This window comes from Dermacentor andersoni, chromosome 5, assembly GCF_023375885.2.
Source record: "Dermacentor andersoni chromosome 5, qqDerAnde1_hic_scaffold, whole genome shotgun sequence".
Lineage (NCBI taxonomy): Eukaryota > Metazoa > Arthropoda > Arachnida > Ixodida > Ixodidae > Dermacentor > Dermacentor andersoni.
The window spans coordinates 139,597,673-139,616,894 of NC_092818.1; the positions used below are offsets into that span (position 1 = coordinate 139,597,673).

Below are 19,222 nucleotides of genomic sequence, written 5' to 3' on the forward strand. Positions count from 1 at the left end.
TAATGGAAAAATAATAAATAAAAGATCATACACTCTAAGATACAAGAAAATGACGCCGCGAAGGGGGGGAAGAAATATTAACAAAAGAGTCTGCTGCTAGCGCGGGGCAATGTCCAGGGGTGCGAAGAGAACGCGGCGCGTATAGTTCTGTGGCTAGGGCGGTGGCCGAAGTCGCGGGAGCTGCGAGCGTAGGCTTGATTGCAGGCCACGTTAACGCAGGAACGGGCTCACCGTTGTTCCGTCGAAGTTGCCGGCGAGCCCGATGAGTGCCGCTTTCGTGGTGGTGGTGGTCCCGAACTCCAGGTGGGCGGGGCAGGACACTGCCAGGTCAGCTGGCACGCCGCCGTATGCAGGATGGATGAGCAGCCACAGCGGCGGTTGCAGGGCGTTCGCACGGCGTCGACGACTGCAGAGAGCCGAGCTCCTGGCGTGATGTCATAGGGTCCCGTCCGCCATCGGTATCCGCGGCGATCCGATGGAGTTGGTGCGGCAACGAGCAACGGCCTCCACGCACGCACGCACGCACACACACACGCACGCGCACACTCTCCTCGTGGTACCGCGCATCACTCCTCAACGTCCGCCATGCCGCCCGTTGTTCACAACGCGCCGCGCCGATCCAGGGTCGAAGCTTCCCTCTCCCCCGCACCAACGAGGCAACGTGACCATTGTCACCCCCCGCGCTGCACGACACGCCAATTACACACGACACGACATGACCGCCTTCTTGGCAAAAGAAGAAGGAAAAAAAACGAAAACGAGAAGAGAGAAAAAAAAACACAGAAGAAAACAAGAATGGTCAAAGTCTATGTACAAATAACAAAAAAAACTATACCACTGTACACTTACAACATTAACACAATAATTACACTCAGCCTGCTCACCAAATAAAAATAAAAAGAAATATGCACACTGCTACAACACACTGCTAACAACATTAGCAGAAAGCTGGGCTGGGGCCAGCTTCTTTTCGTGCACTGGCCGCAAAGAAGCTAACCCACTGAGGCTAAGCAATATTACTGAGGGCCTTCGGTGGCGGAAAGAGTCCGCCGTGAGGCGCGATATCACACAGGTGACCGTTTCCTCAGGTTGTACCGGTGCGTGGTCCGAATGCGGTCCTTCGCGCCGGGTGTGCCCTGTTGCTTGCGCGTGGTGCCACTGGGCACCGGCGCGAGCTCGTCGGACCGCGACGCAAAGGCTTTCAGGTCGGCGATATGGGCACGGCTGAGTTTTCCCGAAGGGGAATCCTTCAGCAAGTACGCGAGCGGAGACCAAACTTTCTCTACTCGGTACGGACCAAGCCACTTAGGAGCGAGCGAGGCTGAGAACCCCTTGCTCGCGTCGCTAAGAGCGTGGTTGCGCTTCAGGACTAAATCACCTACCTTAAATGAAAGATGGCGATGCTTCCGGTCGTACTGAGCCTTCTGCTGGGCCCTGGCCGAAGTCAAACTCTGCCTTGCTCTACAGAGAGCCCGACAAAGCCTGTCCCGAGGTGCTGAAGCGTACGCAGAACAGTCTGCCGGCGCCTCCTCATCCCCGAGCTGACATTGAATGACACTGGTCACCGGATTTGCCAGCTCCCTTCCAAAATTGAGGAAAGCGGGAGAGAAACCAGTCGAGCGATTCTCGGCGGTTCGGATTGCGAACGCGAGCTCACTCAAGTGGTCTGCCCAATCCTTTTGACTTACGGCAAAGGCCGCCAACATTGGTTTGAGGGTTCTATTGACCCTCTCCGTCAAATTGGACTGGGGATGGTAGGGCGACGTGGTGCAGTGATTAATTCCCAGGGAACGGCACGTAGCACCAAACACCCGAGCAGTGAAATAGGACGCGTTGTCCGTAATTAGTCTTTTCGGAAAGCCGAACCGACAAAAAACTTCCTGTAGCCTCTCCAGCACCGCTCGCGCGGTCACTTTTCGAAGCGGAAACAACTCCACCCACTTCGAAAAATGATCGACGACTACCATCAGGTGTGTGAACCCCTGCTTACTCCTGGGGAAAGGCCCCATAAGATCGCAGGTGGCCACTTGCCACGGACGCTCACTGTCAATTGGTTTCATCAACCCGGGTGGCTTGCCACCCCTTGATTTCACCGTTTGACAGACATGGCAGGAACGGCAATAGCGAAAAATGTCACGCTTTATGCCAGGCCAGGTCACAGTTTGGCTTAGTTTCGCAAAAACTTTGGAGCCACTCAAATGACCGGCCAAGGGTTCGTCATGAGATGATCGCAACAGTGCGCTTCTCAGACTCTTGGGGATAACCACCTTAAACGGGTCCACAGCCTCGTCATCGGTGGCTATGTATTTCAGCAGGAGCCCATCGTGATCCAGCAAATATGAATCCGCGGGGGACCCAGCGACACACGCTGGTTCCGGTCCCCCTGCGCCCGCCGCACTACCAGCAGCGTCTCGGCGCTCCGTCTCCCTGAGACCGTCGCTCACTCCGCGACAAAACGGATCAATTTGCTGGGCCTTCAGTAGCTCTTGCCTCCTGAATGCGATTCCAATTCTCCCAAAGGGGAGTCCGGTCTCGTCCCCACTCAGGACTGCAGCCAACGGCGTTGTAGGTTCGCTTTCGAGAAGCTCCCCCGCTCGCTCGTTTTGCGGCGCGCTGCTTGCCTGGAGAGCGGAATGACAGGTTTGCCCGCTTGCGGACTCGCCTCTCTCTGCGCTCATTTCGCCCCCGACGCTTGCTGGCGCAAAGGCACCGGCAGTGGCTGTAACACCTGGAGGAATGCTCTTGGTGGACAATGGGGCACGGGATAGCGCGTCAGCTACCACGTTGGTGCTCCCCTTTCGATACTGCACTGAAAAGTCATAATGCTGTATCAGGAGAGCCCAGCGCGCCAGCCGGCCCGCAGGCTCACGGAGCCGCATCAGCCAACTGAGCGCACTGTGGTCCGTCTGCACTACGAATTTCGTCCCATCAAGGTAAACATCGAACTTACGTAGTGCAAACACGATAGCGAGGCACTCCTTCTCGGTCACGGAATAATTCCTCTCTGCCGGAATCAAGGAGCGGCTGGCAAAGGCCAACGGCTGCAACACACCATCGTATTCCTGTAGGAGGACTGCTCCTAAACCCAGATCGCTCGCGTCGGTCTGGACAACGAACGGTCTGGTCAGGTCGGGGAGTCTGAGCTGCGCTGTCTCCGCAATGGCGCTAGACAGTTGGCGAAAGGCCTGCTGCTGCTCAGGTCCCCACTGCCACGCGGCCGACTTACCCAAGAGCTTGCTCAAGGGTGCCTGCACTCGGGCACAGGACGGAATGAATGACCGGTAAAAGTTGGCCATTCCCAAAAAGCGGCGAAGGCCACGTACGTCCTTGGGCGCGGGGAAATCGAGGATTGCCCGAAGTTTCTCCCGGTCCGGCTCAATGGAGCCTCCGCCCAGCGTAAACCCCAGTAACTGAACTCGGGTTTGCGCTAGTTGGGCTTTCGCAGGATTCAAAGTCATCCCGGCGGCCCTCACCCTCTCGAGCACATCGGCAACATGGGCCAAGTGTTCTTCGAAGGTTCGTGAATAAATCACGATGTCGTCGAGGTAGCACATGCAGTATGACCACTTTGCTTCCCCGAGGACGCGGTCCATGAGTCTCTGAAAGGTCGCAGGACCGTTGCATAGACCAAAGGGCATACGAGTAAACTCAAATAACCCTCTGTGGGACGTGAACGCGGTCTTGCACCGGTCACGCTGATCCATCCGGACCTGTAGGTAACCTTTGGAGGCATCCAGCGTAGTAAAGTACCTCGCACTGCCCAGGGTTCCTACGATGGAGTTAATCGTGGGGAGCGGATAGGCATCCTTACGAGTCACTCCGTTCAGACGGCGGTAGTCTACGCACAGGCGATGACTGCCATCTTTCTTAGGCACCAACACAATTGGAGACGCCCAGGCGCTGTACGAGCGGCGGATAATGTCGGCCGATAGCATCTCGTCCAGCAAGCCATCGATCACCTGCCTCTTGGCCAGGCTGACGGGCCGGGGGTTACACTTCAAAGGAAGCGCGTCTCCAGTTTCGATCGCGTGGCTCGCCAAATCGGTACAGCCAGGTTGATCGGTGAAGAGCTCTTCGTGCTGGCATAACAGTGCCGACAAGCGAGCCTTCTGTGTATCATCCAAATGAACCGCACAGGCGGCCAGAGGATGCGGTGCCTCTTCGTGCCGTGTCGCTCGATCCCTATGGGGACTTTGAGTCGACAAGCGCATAGCGCAGGGGCCTGCCCCCGAATTCTGCGCGCGACGCGGTTCGTGCCGTGCCTCTCGTTCCCAAAGGGGAGTCTTAGCAGGCGAGCGCACAGCTCGAGGGCTTGCCCCCGAACTTGGCGCGCGGCACGTTTCCGACGCCCCATCTGCACAGGCAAGATCGGACGCCGGCGGGCTGATGAACGGCTTTAGCAACGTAAACGGTCCGTCGCGATAGCCGCCATTCGCAATGTCCACAACGATTCCGGTTTTAAGGAGAAAGTCCCTTCCGAGAATCACCGGAACACTGAGCCCGGGGAGATGAACGAAACGCGTGCGTCTCATTCGCTCTCCCCACCTGACAGTCAGCCTTGCGGCGCCCGCCGAATGGGCCACGCCTTTCGCAAGATTGAATGTCGTTCGGCAATCCCGCAAGCGCACTGAGTGCTTCTGCAAGTGGGATAACACCTGTTCGCCGAACAACGAAGCGCTTGCGCCCGTGTCCAGCAGCGCAGGAAATTCGCGGCCGACAATGGTCACCGGAATAAAGGGCGCGTGCGCCCCAGCAACACAACCTGCTCGGTACGCCGAGGGGACAAGCAAGGTTTCGGTCACCCGTGCCTTCACGAGCGACCCGCGCTCCCGTTTCCCGACCTCGCAGGAGGCCTGGGCGCGGTGCAGTCCCTTGCTATATGCCCTCGTTGTTGGCAGCGAAAACAGCGCACTCCGCCGCGGTACCTTTCCCGAGGCGGAGCGGCCTCAGCTCCCTGCCGGGGTCGACTCGCTGCATGACCAAAGGGCCTGTTATCACGAGCGTCCGCCTCTGCGATGCGTTGGGTCGAAGGGCGTCCCTGCGCATGCATTTCGGGCGGTGGTGCAGCACAGGCTGCCCGCCTCCCGTACGTGTAGGGATCTAGAGCGCGCGCGCTCAGCTCCCATGCACACCCGTTTGTAGCCGCAAAGGCAGCTTGGCCGGGTTGTTGCCGTTGGGGGAGGGGCACAGGCCCTCCCCACGCGCAGCGTGGCTCAAGGGCCTCGCTGGCGGGCGGCGGTGGGCGATAGGCTCGCGCGGCGAGAATGTCGCCTTGAATGCGCTTTGCCTCGGCGGCCAATTCTTCTAAATCTCGGAAGCGGCCGCCGCGCAGGTACGCCGAAAAGGTCGGATGTGCCTGCCTGATCACCCGTTCGACGCGTTCCTCGTTCGAAGCTTTGGGCTCGGCGACTAAGAACAGGTCTTGCATCGCGCGTACGTACTCCTGAAGCGACTCGTCAGGAGCTTGTGTACGTAGCTCAAGCTCTCGCCGCATCCTACTCTGGTAGTCAGCGGGTAGGAATTCGCGCAGGAATGCCACGCGGAACTCCTCGAGGGTTGTTGCACGGTATCCGGAAAGCCGGTACCACCTAGCCGCCGTGTCAGTAAGTGCTACGGGAACGACGCGTTCCAGCACCTCCTGATCCTCCAAACGATTTGCCATCTGGTAGCGTACCAGGGAGTCACAATAATCCCTGGCACTGAGCAGGTCACCGTATCCGCTGTAAGTCGGGACTGCCAACCGTACAGCGGGGTGCGCGCATTTCGGTACAGCCGAAAGCGCCTTAACTGCCCCCGAGAGTGACTGAATCATTTCGGCGGCGTTTTGCAACAGCGTCTGTGCGCCTGCTCCAAAGGGAACCGTTGGCGCGTTAGCGACGCGATCGAGCAAGGGTGAACAGTCGTCCAGCTCGATTAGCGGCGCGGTTTCCACAGGGATACCGGCCGCGGCGCCGCCAGCCCCAGAGCAAAACGGGCTCCTAGCGGGGTGCGCCTGCTGTCGTTCACAGCCGCCACTTGAGGCAGCTATACGTGAATTGCTTAAGCCGCTTGCAGCCAGCGTCGACAAAACAGGTGCGCGCTCGAAGGTTGCGCCACTGGGCACAACCGAATGCACTCCAAAGGGAGACGAGTGAGCGAAATTCGTGGCTGCAGCATTGTAATCCCCACAGGGGGCCGTGGCAGACCACTGGTTTTGGCTGCTCATTTGAGGAGCAGCCAGCGGGCAAACGTCGGAGAGGGCTAAGGCCCCGTTTCCGTGCTGCGCTCCATAAACTCCACAGGGAGCCGATCGAGAGCGCTGCGACATCGCACTGCCTTGCATTCCGAAGGGAATCGTGGCAGACGAATGTGCTGGTGTGCACTGTTCGGGGAGGGCTCTGGCCCCGTTCCCAAACAACGCTACTGCTCCAATGGGAGCTGGTACGTAGCGCCTCGTGTTGTCGTCCCCACAGGGGGCTGCGACAGGTGAGGGTGCATAAGTTCGCTGCTCAAGGGGAGCACTGGCCCCGTTATCGAGCAACGCGGCGTCTGCTCGCGGTAACAAAGGGCAAAAGTCACCTAACAAATGACAAAGGTCACTAGGCCTAGCAGACATAACGCGGCGAGTACAATATGCAAAGGCGTGCTGACTCGGCTAAGCACAGACAAAAGCTTAATGAGCCTTTGAATCCGCGTTGGGCGCCAGTGTGGGGTCTTAGGGTCTCACAGGAGTACCGACCACCGCGGGTTCGAGCTTAGCGAGCCACAGGGCCGCGTCAGCCGTCAGCCTCTAGCGCCGCTGCGCGCGAGCTCAGGCCACGAGGGGCTACCGAGCGACGCACGCAAGAACACAGTATTGCCCTAAATTGACGGAAACCGTTTATTGTCTCCAACGGCACCCAACACTGCACGAACGCCCAGTCCCGGGACGGCGGGGAACCAAAGGGGTCCCGCACCAAGGGCGAAAATACAGTTAGGGGCGCCTGTAGCACGTCGCTGCGAGAGCACAGGCTCAAGCTGGGACGCGCCGCTAGGAAAAGTCCCGGCGGCTATGCTACTTGCTCTCGCGATAACCGATGGGCCAACTCGCGAGAGCTCGGGCAATCTCCTTCGGCTTGGGCCTCCGATGAGTGCGGCTCGGCGTGGTACGACCTCGCGCGAGCACTAGGCACCCGTTCTTCGGCTTAGCGTCGGGATAGGAACAACACGAGGTACGCGCTCCCCGCACGGGCAAAGGCACCGTGCGTGAGCTCAGTCCTAGTCACAAAGGTGTCGGTGGACGAGAGGAAGCATGTACGTACCGGGTGCTGTCCCAAGGAGCAAGAGAGTCGCTACCGTCACGGCAGTAGCCACCAGGGGCCGCTCCGTGAAGTCACTAGCTCCGCCCTCACCGCGAACCAGCCGCAAGTGGAGCGCCACCGCCAAACTGGTTCGGAGCAAGGACGACGTGGCAAAAAGGATTGCAGACATGGGTGAAATGCGCCCGCGCAATGGCGCGTCGAATTCCCCAAATCCCCACAGACTCCAATGAGTGTTCACGTTCGAAACATAAACGAATATTCGACGATTTCGAATAGTCTCGTTTCCCAATTGTTAAGCTAGCTTTCCCGCGATCCAGTTTGCCCCACTAATGGCGGCGGCCAATTGTAGCTTTCAATCGGCGCGTATGAGCGCAGTTGGCTTGTCTCATGACATGGAGAATGCAGGCATGGCTATTAATTGTTATGAAACTGCGCGCAAGAGACGGGCACCAGCATGTGCAACATGCAGAGTTTATCTTCTTTAGAACCATGACCGTTGCGGCTACAAGTTTGACAAATGTGTAGCGCAGAGAAGCGAACTTGCTAATAAGAAAGAGGGTCTAATCTCGAATCGAATACAAATCGAATAGCGAATACTATCCGGTTCGCATTCGCAGTGTCGAATATTTCGCACACCACTACTTGTCCGAAAGAAAGTACGAGGGAAGAGTGCTAATGCGCCACCAGCGGCATTACAGCAATTTATTTATTTATTTATTTATTTATTTATTTATTTATTTATTTATTTATTTATTTATTTATTTATTTATTGCTGAATTTTTCAGGGCCACATTGCTACGGAGCGTAAGACAGCATGTCCTCACCGCGACGAAGAAGACGCCGTTCAGCCCTCGTGAGCTGTCCACGAGCCGTTTTGCATGTGTACCTACATGTAGCGAGTTTGTTTAGAATGGTTACCTTTTTTTAAGTCGCCTGTGGCGGATAGCCCAATTCGAGTCTTTGAGCTGGTACACTCGAAAAGGCGGACACATCTAGTACCAGAAATCGAAAATCATAATCGACGAAGTAACAGAAATTCATTAACTAAGTCTTTAACCACTTTCGTTAGGGGTACGCTTTGTAATTCACGCATTGTAACCGGTAAGTTCGCAAGGCGTGTCCACTTCGAACGAATTCACAGGGTGATGTACCCCAGTTTCGATATATTCATTCCCAAAATGTGCGACGAAATACATTGGCGTCCCAGTTGTTTTTTGCGCCTGGCTACATAAAACGGCGTCTTGCTTAAAAAAAAAAAAGAAGTAAGTGACACTACAGTGCATTTTACCGCAAGTTTGACGGTGCATATCTCGAACCCAGTGACATCCTCAGAATTGGTTCCAAGTGGATATGCCTTGCAAACCGACCGGCAGCACTCCGTAAATTATGCCCAGTATGCTGCGCTAGTTAGTTATTTGATGAACTGGTAAATAGCTTAAAACTAATTCGAAATATTTTTGTTAATTAGATAATCACGCATGTCGATTTTTTTGTGCAAGTTACCTCAGTTTCCTCGTGCAATCCAGCTCAAGGGTTGGAGTTGTGCTATCTGCAACAGGCAATCTTTTTTTAATTCTTCATATTCTTTAAAAAAAAAGACAGCCTGCATATCTTTGAAATAACTTTGGATACTTTTCTTTTAATCTTCCGTCTCCATCATAATACTTAGCGGGAATTCTTTCTCTCGACCCGCCGTGGTTGCTCAGTGGCTATGGTGTTGGGCTGCTGAGCACGAGGTCGCGGGATCGAATCCCGGCCACGGCGGCCGCATTTCGATGGGGGCGAAATGCGAAAACACCCATGTACTTAGATTTAGGTGCACGTTAAAGATCCCCAGGTGGTCTAAATTTCCGGAGTCCTCCACTACGGCGTGCCTCATAATCAGAAAGTGGTTTTGGCACGTTAAACCCCATAATTTAATTTTTTTTTAATTCTTTCTCTCAGCTTTTATTTCTTTCTTATCATCCTCGCAGTCCAGTGGCCGATTTCAGCGATAACGGCGGCTCAGCTTCGTTCCAGCCAATCACGAAGCGCAAAAGGAGTGGGAAATGTCAACTGTCCCCAAATATGGCTCCACTAAAACATCTTACACAAACAAAGTGACTCTTTCTTCAGACTGATTGAATCGTGTTGAAGATAATTTATCCTCTGTAAATTTTTTATGATTGTCGTGCGTTCTTCTTCGCCGCTTGATTAACGTACATATGATTAGCAGTTTTCTTTTAGGGTGGTTTGGTGTTATTCCATTAGTGATGGAACCGATGTAAAGTATACGGTCTAATCTTAGCAGAAACGTCTATGGTACTCAAACCAACCATACCTTGAATTTATCGTAAAATTTATAGTAACTATGTGCTTGGTGCCTAATGAATCGTTTAACAAATTCATTATTAATTCACATTCTTTTACCTTACCTAACATATATAACGGCGGACCCAGCTCATCACCGCGCCGCTTCTTTGCGCAGTATTTTGAGTACTAAATTGAATGAACGCAAGAACATTGAAAGGGTTCGAAATAATCACGTCAAAGTTGAGAGCCGACAACCCCGCCCATGCAGAGTGAGTCATAAAAAATGCTCCGGCCGACAAAAAGGGACCACGCAGACACGCATTATTACCAACGGGAAGCGAGCATAAACGAGCGGCGAGATCCACCCCCGCTTTTCAGGTTTTTTTTTTTTATTATTCACTGCTTTTATTGTTTTTCTCTTTTTGAGGACGGCGCACGAGAACAATCAACCCAGCACCGGGGAGGCGTGCAACGACTGCAAGAAGAAGAAAAAAAAAAAGTGAGCACTTTTTTTTTCCCCAGCCCCCGGCGCATTCTCGCTTCCCGGCATGGCTCTTTCCGCAGTCACAAGGGGGAGCCAGCGCTCCACCCACGCCTCCAACATCGAATTATGTTGATGACTGCGGCTGCCCGTTGCCATGGCTACGGACCTTTCCCGCGCTGTTCGGGCCCGGGCCCGCCGCCAAGCCCCGAACTGCACGGACGGAGCAGCGACAAGGCGTCCACTCGAAGACAATATATGTAGTGCGCTGAAGCGGAAGATGACTCCTTCAGCGATGACGAAGGAGTAATCAAAACTTTTACCTGAAGTGGACGGCGCCGAAGGTAGCGACCTCATATGATTCCACCAAAAACACCACGGGACGTGCTTTCCGTTCACATGTGCTCTTCATTAAATCGCAATACAAACGGAAGGGGTACCAGTGCGTGTGAAACCAGCAATAAAATTTTCTGTAAAAGAAGATAAAAAAATTTCTGCATGTTCTTATTTTCATTGTCATCGCTACCAATAATAAACTATGTACGCCATATCGTAGGTCGTCCATCGTAGATTATGTGATGACAGTACTATAAAAAGCAATATATATATATATATATATATATATATATATATATATATATATATATATATATATATATATATATATATATATATAGTTTTACCCGAAAGGATGCTTCTTCTTAAGACACATATGCAAGAGGTGAAGGTACTTCGCAACTAAACATGTAGTGTTTTTTTTTTTTTATGTTACTGTAATTCTTATGCCACACCCCTCTTTTTAAAGAGAGGATGAAACTTTTATCTGCAGGAGATCTAATAATTGGGCACGTGTCCAAGTTCAGATGTTTATCTGTGCAAGAACTGCTTATTTACCGCGAATACACTCGAGGTCTAACTGAGCATTTGTTCAATCTGCACAGATCTACTATAATGACTCTTTTCGAGTAATAAGATCACAAACAAGAATACGAACAGAGTATTTTCCTTTCACATGCGCACATATGTCGATTAAGGTTAAGTACCCTCCGCAATTCGCTAAATTAAGCACATGTGCTTCATACTAAATACAAACCTTGCGCGTGTTCGTATACCGACGATTAATTGCTTGGACGCTAATTTCGTAACGTTACCTAAACGATGCACGAATTCCGTGGTTGCCCAGCTAGCGAGCGAGCCCTATAGAAAAGTTTCGCAGGCTTAAAGGGAGGCAGGGTGCTGCGAGTCGCTCCCTCGTTGCCATGGAAACCGACCACCCTCGCCTCCAGCTTCCCGTCTAGGGGACATTGAACACAGCCCACCGTGTTCTTCTTCCCTCGTTTATTCGAGGCCTATACTTTCAGCTTCTTCCATCGTTCCCCTATTGATCCCCGTTTGTCCAAGGACTGTACGTCTAGGCCGTGTAGAAGACTGCAATGCGCCAACAGGCGCAGAAGAGAAGCTTCATTAGATCTAGATAGATTCGTGCCGTGTGAAAATAACTCTTGTTTTAACAGAAATGACGATTATGTGTTGAAGGAATGGCACTTCGTTTGGACTTTCGCATTTTGTATTTTTGAAGACAAGAATTTGCAAGCTATGTAAGCAGAGTATGAACAACAGTAAAAAGACAAGTTTAGTATATATCCAGTATTTACAGCGATAACTAACGTCAGAAAATGGATTTACGCACACGATTACAGTTTGGTGTTAGGGCACTGTCACTAGCCTATAAGGAGAGCCGTAACACAAGTTTTACAATTGGCCTCCATTGTTTTTAGTACTGTAGAACATCGCCAAAATCAATGCATTGGCTTCGTAGTATTCGTTGCACATCGTTTTCGACAATCGTCTCGTCCAACATTTGTTAAACGCAGTTTGGAGCGCCAGGTGGCGTATCTGAAGCTTTAAGGCGACTTTTTACTTCACAGGACCTCAGCCAGCAGAAGCGGGCTGCTCGTTATTTCCATTTTGCTCACGTCTTTCTCAGAAACAATATTTTAGTCAGAAATAATAACAGGATTGTTCCGTCGTAGAATATTAACGATAGAAGCGAAGATACAGTTTTTGATCGCGTGCTCGTGTTGAAACACCCTTAGAATGTTAGAAGCTCTGTGAGAACAATACAGAAAAGAGGAAGTAGATGACAAGCATGCTGGAAAAGCACCAGCTATTAACAGCTAGGCTGATAAGAGTTCGCGAAGAAATGTCATGGCTGAACGCCACTGGCTGTGGCATGTATTCACCGCGGGAAGGTTCGCGTCGTCTGATTTTCGTCGGTTGAATGTCGATACTTGCCCACCATTGGTAGTTGATCGAAATCTTTCCATCCCCTCAAGGGATAGACATAAAGAAATATTGAGATAACATCAAAGTTTCAAAAATGTCAAAGTTTTTATTTCGTATTTACAGTACACGGTACATGGCATATTTAAAGAAAGAGGCCCGAAAGTCGAAACTGCAAGTCGGGCCTCCTTAGTTTGGTATATTATGCAATTAGAATACCCAGTTTCGTATTACGCTAGTTTTACTGAATAGAGGCCCGGTAAATGAGAAGCGACGCAAATACGACAGTCTGCTTGTCCTATCAACGCTTCGATGATTCTTCGTGCAAAATAAGAGATGAATACTGCCGTGAAAAATGCCTCAAATCAGCGTGACCTGGTCGATGCCCCTGTCTGGATGAAAAATTAAAGAAGAATAATAAATCAGCCTTTTGTTTTGTCATAACAAGCTATTTCGTGTTGAACAAATCCATAGTTTCAATCTAGCAGTCTAATAGGGTAACCTGATTTAGCTCTTCTCTTTATTGTCATTTTAAGTTATCACCTTAAATAAGTGGTCCCCCACGCAAGGCACTGAACTGTCCAAATATCCTCGTATTCACTATAGGTCTAGAATCACAATAGGCATTGTGCTATTTGCGTGCCTCATAATGAGATTGTAGTTTTGGCACGTAAAAACCCAGAAATTAATTACTCGTGCTATTTACCTTAATAAACGTAGTGGACATACGCAATAGGTACATAATTAGATTTTCAGGCCACCAAATTTTCAGGTGTGACAAATTGAATTAGCTTGTCGACACAAACTCGCGCCAGTGTTCACGCAGTTCGTGCCTCAGGCTCTCACAAAGGTGGGAGATCGAAACAATAATAATTCTGTTAAATGAGACGGATCGTCAACGAATCGCGAAGGGAAAAGGACCAACTGACACCAGGAAAGGGAAACCGAGGGCATGTTCCAATTCTTGCCAGCATTGGAGACTGTCTACGTTGACAGCTAAGAAGACAGATTCAAGCCCAAGCAACAAAACGCGTTTTCTGGAAGTCGTCTCTGCGACTTGACGCCACCTCACGTCGACCATGAAATTAAAAAAAAATTATAAAAGGAAAAGCTAAGAAAAACCAAACTTATGGCCACTTTTTTAAAGATTATTTTTGTGTGTGCGAATCTATGAAAAACACAATGTAGATCATATTACGCGCATAGGAAAGCGTGAGTATGTTTTATTGTGCGCAGACGACCTTCCCGTCGTGTTTCCAATCGTTCTGTCCGGCCATCATCTGGCTTGCATCGTCTGAATCATCTTGTCTGCATTGTTTTCAATTTCGATGCTGTCTTCGCGAAACTGTCTCTTTTGCCGGCTTCGTCAGAACAGGAAGGATACTTAAGGTGGTCGCCGTTCGCTAATCTGTCTGCTTAGCCATCTACGGCGAGTATTGGAACCCAGTCAGGGAAATTAACTGAAGGAATTTACGGTTGTCAAAATATTCCTGAGCTGCATGGCAGTATAGAAGCATATACAGAAACTGACGTATAATCGAGTGCGAATGGACTTCAAGAGTCCTTTCTTAGTCAAATCTGATTCCAAGGATTCAATGATGTGTCGATGGTGAGGTTAGTTTCGTTTCAGATTCCGACGGGAAGTCGATGGAAAACAAAGGTAAAAACGCCATTGCGCTTAATGTATCGTGCGCTATCTTAACAGATTCGTAGTGGTGGTCGTGTGCAGGTGCGAATATCAGTGAGAAAATCAAGCCCAGATTTTTAAAAAATGGTTGGGGTGGAGTGCAGGGGGGTCGGGTAGTGAGAGTGCATGCAACGCACTCGTTGTAGCTGAATATTTGATACAATTTCGCCACTTCAATGTGAATGTTCTCGTTTCAGTATTGCCAAGAACAACACTTCACACCTCGGCAGAGAAACTCGACAACCGGCCCCTCACGTAAAGCACAATCGTTGGACCGCTGGCCACAAACCAGAGCAGTCCGAATTACTTTAAAAGCACTGGTGCGTTTTATTTTTCTTTCTATCATTTTGAAAGGGTTTGGGCTGCGTAAAATACTTTGACCATCGTGAAGCACCCCATCACCTTTATGCGGACATACGTTTCTCATATACATACTTTCGTTTCCTTTCAACTTATTTTTATTCCCTTATACCGCCTTACCCCTGTTTAGGGTAGCCAACTGGAAGGTTACTCTGGTTAACCTCCGTGCCTTTCATCATCAATTTTTTCCTTCTTTCTTGATGATAGAAGGCTTGAAAACGGCAAGCATCAAGAAAACATGGGCCTGAGGTTGGTGGAATGCATTCTATCATGCAGCAGAGTAAAAATTCTGCCTGCTTTACGTAAGCCCGAACCAGACGCCATGATTTGAACCTGGTCACAGCAAGCTGGCCTCCACGATACCTGAAGAAAACACTCACTGTCTGCCCACTCGCATCGTGCTTGGTAATCCAGAGACTTTAAGTACTCATTAGTATCTAAAAATTTTTTTTTGCCATTACATTGAGTAACAAAGGCACAATTCACTGAGTTCAATAAGAACTATGACGCGCGTAAGTAAAAACGATCCCTAGCATTGCTAAGGCATAATGCATGCGCTGCACCAGGACAAGGACAAATTCAAATTGGTCAGCACACATGAGCGCGGACACCACGCAAGAAGGCCTCGCGCCTTCATGCTCACATTATACTGGCCCCGTAGCCACACGATGACCACCTCGTCCCAAACCTTCTTTGCTGATATATGTTAATGGGCATTATGTGCAGCGGTTACACGCGAGGCAACACCCGCCTCGCGTGCAAGAGGTCCGTGGTTCGAATCCCGGTGCCGCGCAATTTTCCACCGGATTAAAAAAAACCCGCGTGTTGATAAAATTGCATAAACAGGCCTGGAGTGTGGCCTGATCTCGGTGACCAGAACCAGTAACGCACTCCCTCACCAGAGCAGGATTGGCCACCCTGGTGCAGTACTTGGCCACAGCCTCCTATATGAACACAACGATCAAACCCCGGCCCTCAGTCCCCAGCAGCTGCGAAGCAACTGACCACGGCGGCGGTCAAACCTGCGACGCAGCAGAGGGTGCTAAGAATCCCTGGCTCCGGACAGGCCGCCATTGGAATATGAACCTGGCAACGTTTAACGCTAGAACGTTATCTAGTGAGGCGAGTCTAGCAGTGCTATTGGAGGAATTAGAGGGCAGTAAATGGGATATAGTAGGGCTCAGTGAAGTTAGGAGGCCAAAAGAAGCATATACAGTGCTAAAAAGTGGGCACGTCCTGTGCTACAGGGCTTAGCGGAGAGACGAGAACTAGGATTCGGATTCCTGATTAATAAGCATGTAGCTGGTAACATACAGGAATTCTATAGCATTAACGAGAGGGTGGCAGGTCTTGTTGTGAAACTTAATAAGAGGTACAAAATGAAGGCTGTACAGGTCTACGCCCCCACATCCAGTCATGATGACCAGGAAGTCGAAAGCTTCTATGAAGACGTGGAATCGGCGATGGGTAGAGTGAAAACAAAATACACTATACTGATGGGCGACTTCAATGCCAAGATAGGCAAGAAGCAGGCTCGAGACAAGGCAGTGGGGGAATATGGCATAGGCACTAGGAATAGCAGGGGAGAGTTATTAGTAGAGTTTGCGGAACTGAATAATATGCTGATAATGAATACCTTCTTCCGCAAGCGGGATAGCCGAAAGTGGACGTGGAGGAGCCCGAACGGCGAGACTAGAAATGAAATAGACCTCATACTCTGCGCTAACCCTGGCATCATACAAGATGTGGACGTGCTCAGCAAGGTGCGCTGCAGTCACCATAGGGTGGTAAGAACTCGAATTAGCCTAGACCTGAGGAGGGAACGGAAGAAACTGGTACATAAGAAGCCGCTCAATGAGTTAGCGGTAAGAGGGAAAATAGAGGAATTCCAGATCAAGCTACAGAACAGGTATTCGGCTTTAACTCAGGAAGAGGACCTTAGTGTTGAAGCAATGAACGACAGTCTTGTGGGCATCATTAAGGAGTGTGCAATAGAAGTCGGGAGATAACCGGTCGTATATTATAGTAACACAATGGGTGCTAAAGTAAAGGAAACGCATCCGCAGACGGGAGAGGAATATGGCGTGATAAAATCAGGAAATTTGCCGGCATTAGATGGTGTCAGTTGACTTAGTAATTGAGATATATGGAAAACTTGTTCTGCGCTGCATAGAGGAACTACATAGAGGAACTAGAATTAGATATCCGCCACCACACAGAGACCTCACAAAGGAGGAAGCGACCAGCTGGCGCAGACTACAAACAAACTCCTTCCCCAACTTACACGTGCTCAATAAATGTTTCCGACACAATACAGGGCCACCTGCCCTTGGTGCGGTGCCAAACCTACACTCTACCACATCACCTGGGAGTGCGAACGCAACAAAGCATTCCACAAACACGAACACCCGAGTGCGGAGCAATGGGAGAGTCGGCTCACCAGCAGCGAGCTCACGGCCCAAAGGGCCCTAGTGCAGCACGCGAGCGATGCAGCACGACTCAGTGGAGCCTTGGAATAGGGGCCCACCCTTGCTGAAGAGGAGTCTCCAGTCGCCAGCGCCAAGAAGATGAAGACGACGGAGACCTCGTAACCGCGAAACTCTTGAAAGACTCAAAAGTTTTCACTCACTCACTCACTCACTCACTCTGCGCTGCAGTGGACATAAGATGCTGCTGCTAGTGATGATGCTAACTGGACAGAGCCTGTAGGATAGGTGACTTACGTGACCTTTGACTCAAAAGCAGAGAGATAGAGAGAAATCTCTTCAATGAAATACCGAGAATCCGGCTGACTTATATATAGGCCTCCATACTATATCTCTGTATAGGAAAAGGGATCTGGGACAGAAAGGCCCTATAGGAAAAGGAGGGCAAGAAAACTAAAAAAACATGCATGAACATTTGTGATCATGGTGTCTAACCTGTACAGGTGAGACTTACAAGCAAACGCCTGTCGAAGCAAAAGAATGCCTTTAACAGATGTCGGAGAAGCGGAATTACTCTTTTTCGGAAAGAGACGAAATGTTTGCAACAGTTGTCTATGATTTTGAAAAAACGTACTGCTCGTCAGATACGAGAACAGTATAGCCATCGGAAGGTGCTACGCACTGCCCTCATCGGCCGTCTACGTGTTGCCATCAATTCTAAACGTCGAAGAACCTGGCGGAACTTGAGTCCCGCAGCAAGAGGACAACGTATGTGCATTTGATCGTTATGCGCTTTAGGGACTGCGTTGAAATGTGACACCAGTTCACTTTACCTCGCCTCTTAATTCTGCACCGGATACAGAGAACCTACATGCAACGGCTCGAGCAGCGAGTGCACTAGTGCATCAGCTATACGTCATTCGCGCAAGGCATACGAAATGAGCCGGACCGCTCGCACGTTCTTTCCGGCAGTAAAGCCTGGTAGTTGAATAGTAATAATAAAAAAAGAAAATGGCTAGTATTTATGGCATTTTTCTTTTTTCGCTTCGTTTGATTTCTTTCGTAAAGAAGTGCAATACCTTTGCCTCTATTTCCCACTCCATGCTTATGTGCGGCTTTACTTTGCCACTTTTTCTGCCATCTGCTGATCGCAATATGGCGCCACGGAGCGTGAAATTCCAGCAATAAGCACGTGCGTTGAAGAACCACGATAGTGCGCAGTATTACAAATAAATGGATAACGCTTGAAAGACGCATCGCAGTTCCTTCTCATTCGAGGTTTTGATAGCAGGCTATAACAGACTTGCTCGAACCAACGTCTTTATCTTTCTTGAAAACGAAAGCAATTTTCTCCGGTTCGTCCGTAGGAAATTCAACTCACACTCAAACCGAAAATTAAAATTTATCGCAAGTTTCTTTCTTCTTTTTTTTTTTTCTCATTAATATTTATGTGTCACACGGGAGGATAAAGTGGGATTGTGAGGAACGAGGCATAACGGGGCGGAATAAAACTAAAAGAAATAAACAGGAAGAAAAAGAAACGGGAACAGTGGCATATAGTACAGTATACTATATTAGACCTAGATGGGAGACCAGATGGAGAAGCTGGAAGCAAATGCGTCCATTTCGTTTCTAGGCTCAGGCGCTATACGACTGATGTAAACTACTCGAAAAAAAAGAAGAGCGCTGACGAACAGGGAGAGAAAAAGCAAACAGGTAGCGGATGTCTTAATGTCACACCCAGTGCGAGGCCGACACAAAAATAAGATGACTTCCAAACTCGAATAACATGTCAACGAAGCCACGCAAAACATTCTCGCGTCTACACATGTGGAAGCAAAGGGCGCGCACGTTATAAGTATACTATTATATACAGCGACGCCGCAGACTCACGCGGTAGCGCGTCTCCGTTCGGTCGCTCTTCGCCGGGACTTTTAAACCCTGGGCCCGGGTCTCGCCTCGTCGTCGTCGTCGTCGCAGTAGACCAGTTGGCCTACTGCGCCCCGATGCTGCCGTATTTATACCTACTGCCGCCAGAGGCGGGAGGGGGTCGATATGAGCGCGCGGGAGGAGGCCCTGAAGCGCGTCGCCGCCGCCGCCGCTACCAAGGCGCGTTGACGCAAAGCCTACTGCAGTAGGCCAGTAGCGAGGTGTAGCAGCAGCAGCAGCAGTAGCACAGCGCTCGCTCTGCATACGCGTCTCCCAACGCGAGCTCGCGCGCGAACCGGGATGGGCGCTCCACGCGATGAGGCCGGAGAGGAGGCGCACAGTTGGCTCGGGTAGCCATGGTTGGCAGGCCGATCGATAACGACACCGCTGGCTGCCTGGCTCTCTAAACAACGTCTGGCGCGCGGGATCGTTGTGGACACCAAGTACCGCTGCTGCATGTGGGGGGTGTAATGGAAGTGTCGGG

At 50.5% G+C, this 19,222-nt stretch overlaps 1 long non-coding RNA gene across 1 annotated transcript in view; it reads right to left on the reverse strand.

Annotated features, from left to right (window-relative positions):
• The window catches only part of LOC140218603 (uncharacterized), a 43,624-nt gene extending 24,718 nt beyond the window's left edge, over positions 1-18,906 (reverse strand). The window contains exon 1 of the long non-coding RNA XR_011894808.1: positions 18,703-18,906. This is a non-coding gene — a long non-coding RNA (uncharacterized lncRNA). The remainder of the gene's footprint in view (positions 1-18,702) is intronic.
• Positions 18,907-19,222: the final 316 nt, after the last annotated feature.